The following is a 9557-nucleotide window of genomic DNA, read 5'->3' on the forward strand; positions in this document are numbered from 1 at the left end:
TACAGTCAGCAGCCTTACTTTGTCTGTATGGATGCCTGTTTGTTGCCTTGGCTTATGATGATCACTTTTGGGCTTCTTAAGAAGCTTAGCTGAAGGTAACATTTTGGTAGACCATGTCTTCAAATGAATCAAATCTAGCTTTCCTTCTTCTTAGCTTTAAACATTTCTTTATGGGCAAGATTAAATTTTGTAATTATTCCTTTATGCAGAAATCAAATAATTATATCAAGAATCTGTTTGGTGCTGTATAGAAAGGGAATATCTTATTCCATAAGCTGATATCTTAATTGTAATGGAATTATATATACCTTTTATGTCAGGTTACTAAGCTGATATTAGTAATGTGGTGTGTCATAAAGAACATTGACTTTAGATAATTATAAAGCCCTGGGTATGAATCTTAGTTCTGTCCCAGATTAATCATGTGATACCAGGTTTTGCCTAATTTCTTAGAGGGTATCTGTATCTTAAATTGGGGATACTATTAGCTAGTTGATGAGATTGTTGAAAGGATTAAATGAGAGCATGTTATACAACACACGAACATCCTCAGTGTTGGTCGCTATTGTGGCTCTTTTAGGTAGTGTTATTAAATAGTATTTTTACTACTTACCACTAAATTCCAAAATCTTAGTGTTAAATAAGTTTTGAAGCTGCCATCTAGCTTGTAGTAGTACAGAGTTCCCGTCATAATGAGCTAACTACTGAATTACATCTTTTAATAAAGTGTAGAACCTGTCTATGAAGCTGTTCCCCACCAAGAGCTGTTTTAACAGTGCCGTTTCTATTTTTATTTAAAGCATTAACTGCCAGTATTCAGTACAGTGTACACACAAGCATCCTGTTAAAAGCATGGTGTTCATTCCCAGTCCTGAAACGCACCCAGCCTTCCTTCTCCCCGAGGCATCGTGTTGCCGTTAGTTGAATTACAGCGTGGACAACCTAATTTTAATAAACACTCTCAAATTCTGAAACATATAGTATTTGAAGAATTTCGTCACTGGAGTTTTAGATTTCTCATATTGCATTTCATCTTTAATTAGATTTGGTGAACTTCCCTTACTCTCCCCAACCCCAGACCTACCTCATGGGTCTCATTATCTCACAGGAAGTTAAATTGAATTTAGGGTTGGGAAGGTCACATCATACATAACAAATACTTGTTGGAACATAAATTATTACAGATTGTCAGTCCAATTGCTGGGTCATTTTATAAGCCATGATGAGTGTACTGTTTATAACTTTAGATTCCAGTACTTCTTGAAGATCAAGAATTTTCCTCTTCCAGAATGTCAGTAATAATGGTTACCATTTATTGAATCCTACTGTACACATACAGTGGAAACAGTCTCAGAGCAGGATCAGTGACTTGCCTAAGGTAAGATAGTTTATAAGCAGGAATCCAGCTCTGTCTGATGCTAAACTCTGTTCTATAAACAGTAGCAAAACAAAAGTGTTAAATGACTTGTTTTACCAGTGTTCAGTGGATGTTCTGTGTGAATCGTTCCACTTGTAGTTGTGTTTTTGATGTATTTGTGGGACGATGTGAGCTCCACGTCCAACTCCTCTGTCACCTTGATTCCTCAAGTATCAAGGGACCTGTTTTGAATGAGAACCTACAATAATATGAGTGACGTGATAGAAATGTCAGTTTTATGGCATTTTTAATCAGAGTGGTAAATACTGCCTTGTCGCTTGGCCTGTCTTGAGAGAAATCATACAGATTTTGATAAAACCTTCTAATCCAGTAATCCTTGGGTCTGGCATGGTAAATTGCTGAGAAATGATGGCAGGCAGTATGCTTCCAATTCAAAGTGAGCTTTAAAGTCTTAGAGCCCCTCCCTTATACCCCAAATGATGAGACAACAGAAGGCATGTAATTACAATAGCAGTTTCAAGCCATTCATCCTCTATAATCCGATAGCAAGGAAAAGAACATCAAAACAAAATTTTCTTGAAACTGGAAGCTTCTTATGTGATTAAAAATGTACCACCTGTTTCATAACTAAAAGAACTGTCCTCTAAAAGATGGAAACCTGATTAGAAGAATGGTAATATGAATAGTATGATGCAAATATGCCCCTCTCCCCACATTGTTTTGGACGTATTCTAAATATGTTGTATTTTTTGATATAGTTTATAAAGGTTCATTTATGTGGTTTAAGAACACATTTGCAGTATTTATTTAAAATAGTGTGGCATTACCCAGGATCTCATTCTTTTCACAAAGTATTTGTTTAAAAGAATACTAATAATAAGTATATGAAAGTCTATGAAAATTGATGATAAATTTTAGCTTTTGAGTTTGGAGTCATCTTTTGGACTGCGTAAGACTATGATGTCTTCGAACTTTTAACATCTAGAAATTTCTTTTTATGAAAACTCGAGCTTGGAATAGATGAATTCATGTTCTTGGTGTATTCATGTTCTTAAATTCATTTGGTTAGATAAGCTTGTTCTTCAGAACCTCCCATTTGTTTATACCTTTGTCAGTCATTTTCCAGATGACTAGAATAAGGATTAGTACATGGGTTTCACAACTGTTAAAGTGAATGATAAGTTTCTTGAAGTCAGGAATTGTCATATTTTTGTATGCCCCGTACAATACCTTGATGAATGAATTCATTATCAAAGTATACTTTGGTAATCTAATCTAAACTTTCTCTCTCTCACACACCCTAATAGTTAATGAGCTTTCACTAGATAAGATGAATTTTATTAATGTTCAGCTCTATCAGGTAAGTTCCATTATTGTCCTTATTTTACAGATGAGGAAATTGAGGCTTTTTTGGATGTTTATCTCCTGTGGATTTTGTAAGTTGTATATGCTTTCATTTGTTGATAAAGCCTTATAGTATTTCCAGAACTTAACCCTACAGGGTTAAAGTATTTATCGTACTGTTCAACAAAACACTGTTTACTGAAATAGAAACAATACTGTGCTCATTCTATTAGTTTTTCATTTTTTTGTTTTAGTTTTTTTAAATTTTCAGGCATAGCTTTTGTAAATTTTCAGGCAGGATACAAAAGGAACACAAGACAAGTCTGGTTGTATTTTGTAGGGGGTTGGTGCTAAGCTATACTGAATGTTTGCTGGTGATGATATTCTACTGGTAGTTTAATTGTAGAATTTACAGATGAGAGTTCTAAAACTAGTGTCATCAACAAAGAAGTCACTATGGCCTTAAACTTGGACAAGTCATTCAGCTTTTCCCTAGTTTCAAATTATTTATGTATATAAAGAGATTGGACTAGGTCTTTAAAAACCTCTTCTTGTTTTTTGCTTTCAAGATATAGTTGAAACTATGAAACAGGATTGAGGTCACTGAAAGAAAGAAATGAGAAGAGAAACCAGAAAGCCAGGGGATGAGCACTGGTTGGTAACACTGCATATTGTGAAGTGGTAGGAAGTCATGATAGCGCTCTGCCATGGAAAGCAAGGGGAACGTTTTTGAAGATGTGGTTTAATAAGACTGAAGGGGAAAGATCATAGCAAACCTTACAGGACGTTTTCACCCAAATGTTGTATGGGAGCTTAAATGGTGGGGAGTTAAGAAATAATGTATGAAAACCCCTTGGCACTGCATTTCACTCAGGACAATATTAGTTACTATCTTTATCTTCTCTGATTCATTTCTCAGTACCATTAGAAGTGTATAGTAGGTACTCCACAAATAATCATGAAATGATGGTATAATACATTGGCAATAGCAATAATATAGCCCTTGACTGAGTACCTACAATGTGCCAGCACTGTTATAAGCACTTTACCTGAATTCTCACTTTAATCCCCGCTACATTTCTCTGGGGCAGATATAATTGCTGTGTCCCTACTTTACAGCTGAGGAAACTGAGACACTAAGTAATACCTGACTCCAAATGAGAACACAGGTCATCAAAGGACACTTTGATGAAGTAAGGGAAGTATACTATATATTTTGATATAGACAGTTACCAACTATAATTGGTATATATGAGGTATATTAAGCCATAAAGCAGTGAGAATAAGTAGAATTTATGTGCGTAAATAAGTACTAGTTCTCGAGAGATGAATTTATATGCCACACGAGAATTTAAGACTTCATAATAGTTTACCCAGATCTGCATTGTCTATCTTAGTCACTCACCTTATTCTCAGGATTTGGCTCTGATTCGATTTTGGCTATTTCCTGCAATCAAACCCAACCTCAAAAGATGAGGATTACTCAAAAAGCTGAAATTTTTACAGTCTGTAGTTCCAAGGCACAAAACAGAAATAAAAATATCCTGACTAGAAGCCATCAAAATATCATTCTACTGTATTTAGTTTAAGGAAAGAAGAATGCGCTACTTAGAGCCAAAAATAAAGATTGGTCAATATATGAAATTTTACAGGGTTTTACCATTATCGTTTAATGGAGAAAAATGCAACTGAGGTATGATCCTGGGCACATTCTAGACATTTGTTTATGCTTTAAATACATGTTCCTGGTGCTTATTGTAAATATTACAGCTCCCCTTCTACCTGAAAACCAGCCATTTTTATGTTAATAATACAAATCTCAGTAAATCTAGGGATTATTAGGATTTGGGATATATTGAATTATAAGGCAACATATTAAGGCTATACTTTTGGGAAATTAACTTAAGCAGTGAAATAATCCTGATTTAAATTTCATGGTAAACCAAATGTGTAATATTTGCTCTAACGGCTTGGAAGAAGCAGTCTAGCACCAAGAGCAAACAGTAGGAATATCTGAATTTTTTTTAATGACAGAAATATGTTTAGCCAAAGAAATAGGTTTTAAAAGTTGATGGCACTCAGCTATGAAGTCACATTTGAAAGCACTGTACATTGTACAGTTGGTAACCAACTTTCTAACTTGTAATACTTATTTTGACAGTCTTTTGTGCCTTTGGAATAGGACTAAAAGTCTTAGAATATATTGAAATAATTTAAAAAATTTTTTATTGGAGTATAGTTGATTTACAGTGTTGTGTTAGTTTCTGCTGTACAGCAAAGTGAATCAGCTATACATATACATATATCCACTCTTTATTAGATTCTTTTCCCATTTCAGTCATTATAGAGTATTAAGTAGAGTTCCCTGTGCTATACAGTAGGTCCTAGTTAGTTATCGATTTTATATATAGTAGTGTGCTATATGTTGATCCCAATCTCCCATTTATCCCTCCCCCCTTTAATTTCCATTTCTTTCTCAGTTTTTTATAGCTTCATAGTGAAGAGAGGAAAATTAAGTGGATGGCTGTTGTCACAGAAAGTGAAACTTTATCTAGGATGGTTGTAACTTGCAGCTTTGGAGCTTAACTTTTCCCCAGCAGGAGGTGCTACAAAGAGATAACCACTTGTACTTAAAATTGTGCTTCATGGTGCTTCATATTTGAGCTGCTCTTAGTATGCTGGCAGAGAGGCCCATTGCTGCTCTTGACTCTATGTTAGTTTATGAAGGAGTGGAAGGATGGAGAAGTAGAGACACATTTAAGCAGGGTCAGGGTGGGTAGGTTATGAGAATATGGGAGAAAAAAGGAATTTGGATAAATATTTTTGATTGCTTGTTTTAGTTTTATGAAGGGGCAACAATAAAAGAAATAAAACCAGTCTGTATACACCAACCAGAAATTTCCCCAGTTGCCCATACTTTTCAGGGATGTAATCTGAAACCATAAAGATGGGATAGATCATTGCGTGTGTCTTTTCATGTTCTTTTTGAAAGTGATCCTTTCAAGTTTCTAATATTGTGCTCTCAACTATAGCTACTTAAAAATCAGAGATATAGTTTCCAGGATCCACAATGCACCCTTGGGGTGTGTAAATATACATTTGTTTGCCTGCTTATTTTTGGCCATTTCTAAAGTAGACCTGAGCCACTCTTGAATTAGCCGTAGAATTGCACCCTCCTCTCTGCCCCCTCCCTATTCTTCCCTCTCATTTAGATCCATCTTCAACCATTGGGTCCAGAAAGTAGGTAGGAAGTTGGTGTATGATGTATGAGATAATTGAGTTTGGCCTTGCTCTGGAGATGAGGACAGTTAACTTTACCAAGTACTTTTGAGTCAGACACTATTTTAAGTCCTTTCTTTACAACAGTCCTACAAAGTAGAACCTGTTATTATCATATTATTCTCTCATAATACTATATATTCCCTCATGTATGAGGGAACAGAGTAGAGAGAGGATTTAGCTGTGGTCTTAGTAGAGATTGTTACTAGGTTAACTTTATTAGCTCTGTATTGATTTTGCATAAGGAAGGAATAACAGTAAATCGATAAATTATGATTAAAAAAGGGGTTTTCTTTCCCCTCTCAAAGAAAAAGTGCATGATCATGGTTCTGTTTAAAATGCTGAAAAACTAGAAACAACCTAGATGTAAAACAACCTAGAGGTAAATACTTAAATGCTATACATACAATGTTTTATTATGTTTCTATCAGAATTACTAAATGGACTATGTTGATACCTGTAAAAGATGCGTTAAAAATGGTAAGTGAAACCCTACAAATTTATATCCACACTGACAATTTAAAAAGCAGATCTGTATAGCACTTTACAACAAAGAAATACATATCTGTATTAATACAACTTAGAGAAGCTGACAAAAGGCAGACAGAGTAGGGAGTAGAAAGTGACAAATGTGTTTTGGAAAGCAATGTTGACCATTTGGATAAAGGAAACAGTTAATTTAGAAGACGAGGATTAATGTAAGAATACCAAGAGAAGGTCAATTGAAGGACTCTTGTCCTATGTTAAATGTTCCAGAAGATTTCTAGGAACAGAACTCTGTGCCCTAGAAATGGAACATTTTCCAGGGAAATTGTAGAGCGGCATTTTCCCTAAGTGCTTTTTGCACAATTGTTTATAAAGGTTAATAGGTGTTACATGTAACAAATAAAAGTGTTTGTAGTGAAGCAAATTTGGGAAGCCCTAGGCTTCATTCAGTCAGATTCTTCTGTGTACGATGTGTCAGCGCCTTTAGTACGATAAGCACTTTCCAGGTGAGTGGTGGTGGTGAGGGGTACATTGTAAAGTGCAGCATGTCATAAACTCGTGCACCTGAGACCACAGAACTGTTTGGTTCTTGTTATGGGAATAGGCGTTCTGCAGAAGACACTTTAGGAAGCATACTGGAACGTTCCTGGAGGCGTCCATGAGCAGGCAAGAGGGGTGCCCGTGTGGCTGTCTGTGGGTGGGTAAGTACCTGAGGAGGTACTAAGTTAACGTGTATCTTAGAGGGACTGTCCTAAAGTCAGGGGTGATTGCAAGTCTTTGCCATCTCATGTTTTGCTTTTGGATAAAAATTCATGAAAATAAATGCTCTAGCTAATCTAAAAGTTATCTTTGTTTTTAATATCAGAAGTATGCTGTATGGAGAAGTCAAATGAAAATCTGCATTTGATTTGATTTTAATCTGTTAGGACTTAAGATAAGCTTATTATGAATATGTAAAGATACAGCATATAACTCTTGGCTGGTTTCAGGGAACTGGCAGATGAATAATGGATGAAGATTATATTTGTATTTAAGTAAAACTGATAGAAATCTCCACATCTTCTCTCCCCCTCACTCCTCAGCCCCACTAGATTTCCTCCCCACTCCCCACTTCACGGTTGTCAACAACCTGCATGAGCTGACCCGAGCCAGTGGTCGTTTCCGTCATCAGTTCATTGGACTTCTTTGCATCACCCTGCGCAGTTGTCTACTCCCTCCCCCGGAAACACTCTCCTCTCTTAGCTTCGGCAACATTACACTCACCTGCGTTTGGTCCTCCTCTCTGGCACTTCCCTGTTGGCTTTGCAGGTTCCTCTGTTGACTTCTAACTGGTTTATACCTGAGGGCTCAGTGGTGGATCCCCTTTTCCTCAGAGAGACGCTGAGGGGTTTTCAGCAGTAGCCACATGATTGGTGTGTCAGAAGGGTTATTCTGGTGACAGTGTAAAGGGATATGGGACTGGAGGCAGACCGGCAAGTTTAGAGGCTAAGGAGTTGCTGGATGAAGATAAGGAGGGGATGGGAGAGACAGCTGGCAGAGGGAGAGGAGGGACCCGGTTCCAGAGATTTTAGAAACACTGGTGGGAAGAGGGAATATGATTTGTAGATTTCTGCTAGTTTGCAGAACTTGGTAGGTAGATGGAAGTGTTGTTCACTAATTTAGAGGGACTGGTGAGGACCCATTTTAAGAGGAAAGATGATCTCTTGAAATTACTGAGTTTGAAGTAATGGTAGGAGATCCATATTTATGATAAGTATTAGACGAATAGGATAGATGAGTATTCATGGTAAGAATCAGAGGTCCACTCATTACTGTGTAAATGCTGGTTAACATACAAGTAGTTAGGACCCAGGGCAGGACATGCAGAGGGAGAAAGACAGCCAAGGATAGAACCCTGGGGAGCATCCATGTTTAAGGAGATGTTAGTAAAAGAGAAGTCTCTACAAATATGACCAAGAGGGAATAGTCAGAGGGGTGGGAAAGACAACAGTGCTGACTTTCAAAGAGAAGGAAATAACTCAGAGGTGTCCTGTGCCATGGAGACCACTGTGTTAATAACGCAAAAGAAGTGGTCCTTCCATCATAAGGTATAATTAGTTTCCATGACTAAAGACTATACTTCCAACCCTAGCTAATTGTTTTGAAAATATCTGATCTTAGAGGGGAAGGGATAAATGGATATGTGGTTGGATCAATTCAAATTGTTTCCTGCCTCTGGAAAATCAGTACACCAGTGTACTGGGAGGGCTGTATATTTTCATGTAAACTAACATACTGTTTATCTTTACTGTATATCATACAGTGAAATTGTAGAGTACTGTATTTGATGCAATTTTATTACCTATCATACAGTGAACATACTGATGGTTAAGATTTTTATTAAAGTAGCATGCTTTTAATGTAATGTCTATTAGTATAGGTATGACAGTTTAAGGAAGATGTGGCATCTAGGGAAGGCAGATATCCTTGGTACCGTCTCAGTTCAGTAGCTGGTCCTTAGTTTTGATCAGGCTATGGGGATGCACTCATGTTAACCCAACTCATAAGATACTTGTTTACAAAAAAACACCAGAATGCCAATTTAAAAATTACACAGCGAAACATAACTAAGCAGATAAGCTATTTATGCTTGCTGATCTCTGTGGGAAAACTTTATAACAGAGTTGAAATAGAAGCAGAAGGCTGTCGGGTAAACATGGGATCTGAGCAGGGCAACTGACTATAGATAATCTTATTTTGAAGGTGGAAGAAGAAAATGTGCTTGTGTACTGTATTCAGAGTCCTATTCTGGGTACTGTAAGTAAGACTTAGCTGTCAGTGAGCACCTATGGTGAGTAGGTGGTGTGTAGGGTAGAGAGACAAGTAAGTCTGTCTGCACTGAAGGACCTAACCATCGACTATGAGCCCAGGTGTATCCCCCAAGCCTAATGATAAAGAACTGCCCTTACATCTTCCTCTAAGGGAACTGCCATGAGTGATCTGTAATGCTTTGTGTTAGTACATAATGTTTACTGCAAATGGTTTTTGAAATGCAGTAGAATGATACAATAATTTTTCTTTGAATCTGCAG

General features: G+C 36.9%; 1 protein-coding gene across 3 annotated transcripts in view; it reads left to right on the plus strand.

Annotated features, from left to right (window-relative positions):
• BMP2K (BMP2 inducible kinase) overlaps nucleotides 1-9557 on the plus strand; it is a 133199-nt gene that overhangs the window by 117901 nt on the left and 5741 nt on the right. The window lies entirely within an intron of this gene.

Source organism: Mesoplodon bidens (assembly GCF_964165515.1).
Source record: "Mesoplodon bidens genome assembly, chromosome: 1".
Classification (NCBI taxonomy): Eukaryota; Metazoa; Chordata; class Mammalia; order Artiodactyla; family Ziphiidae; genus Mesoplodon; species Mesoplodon bidens.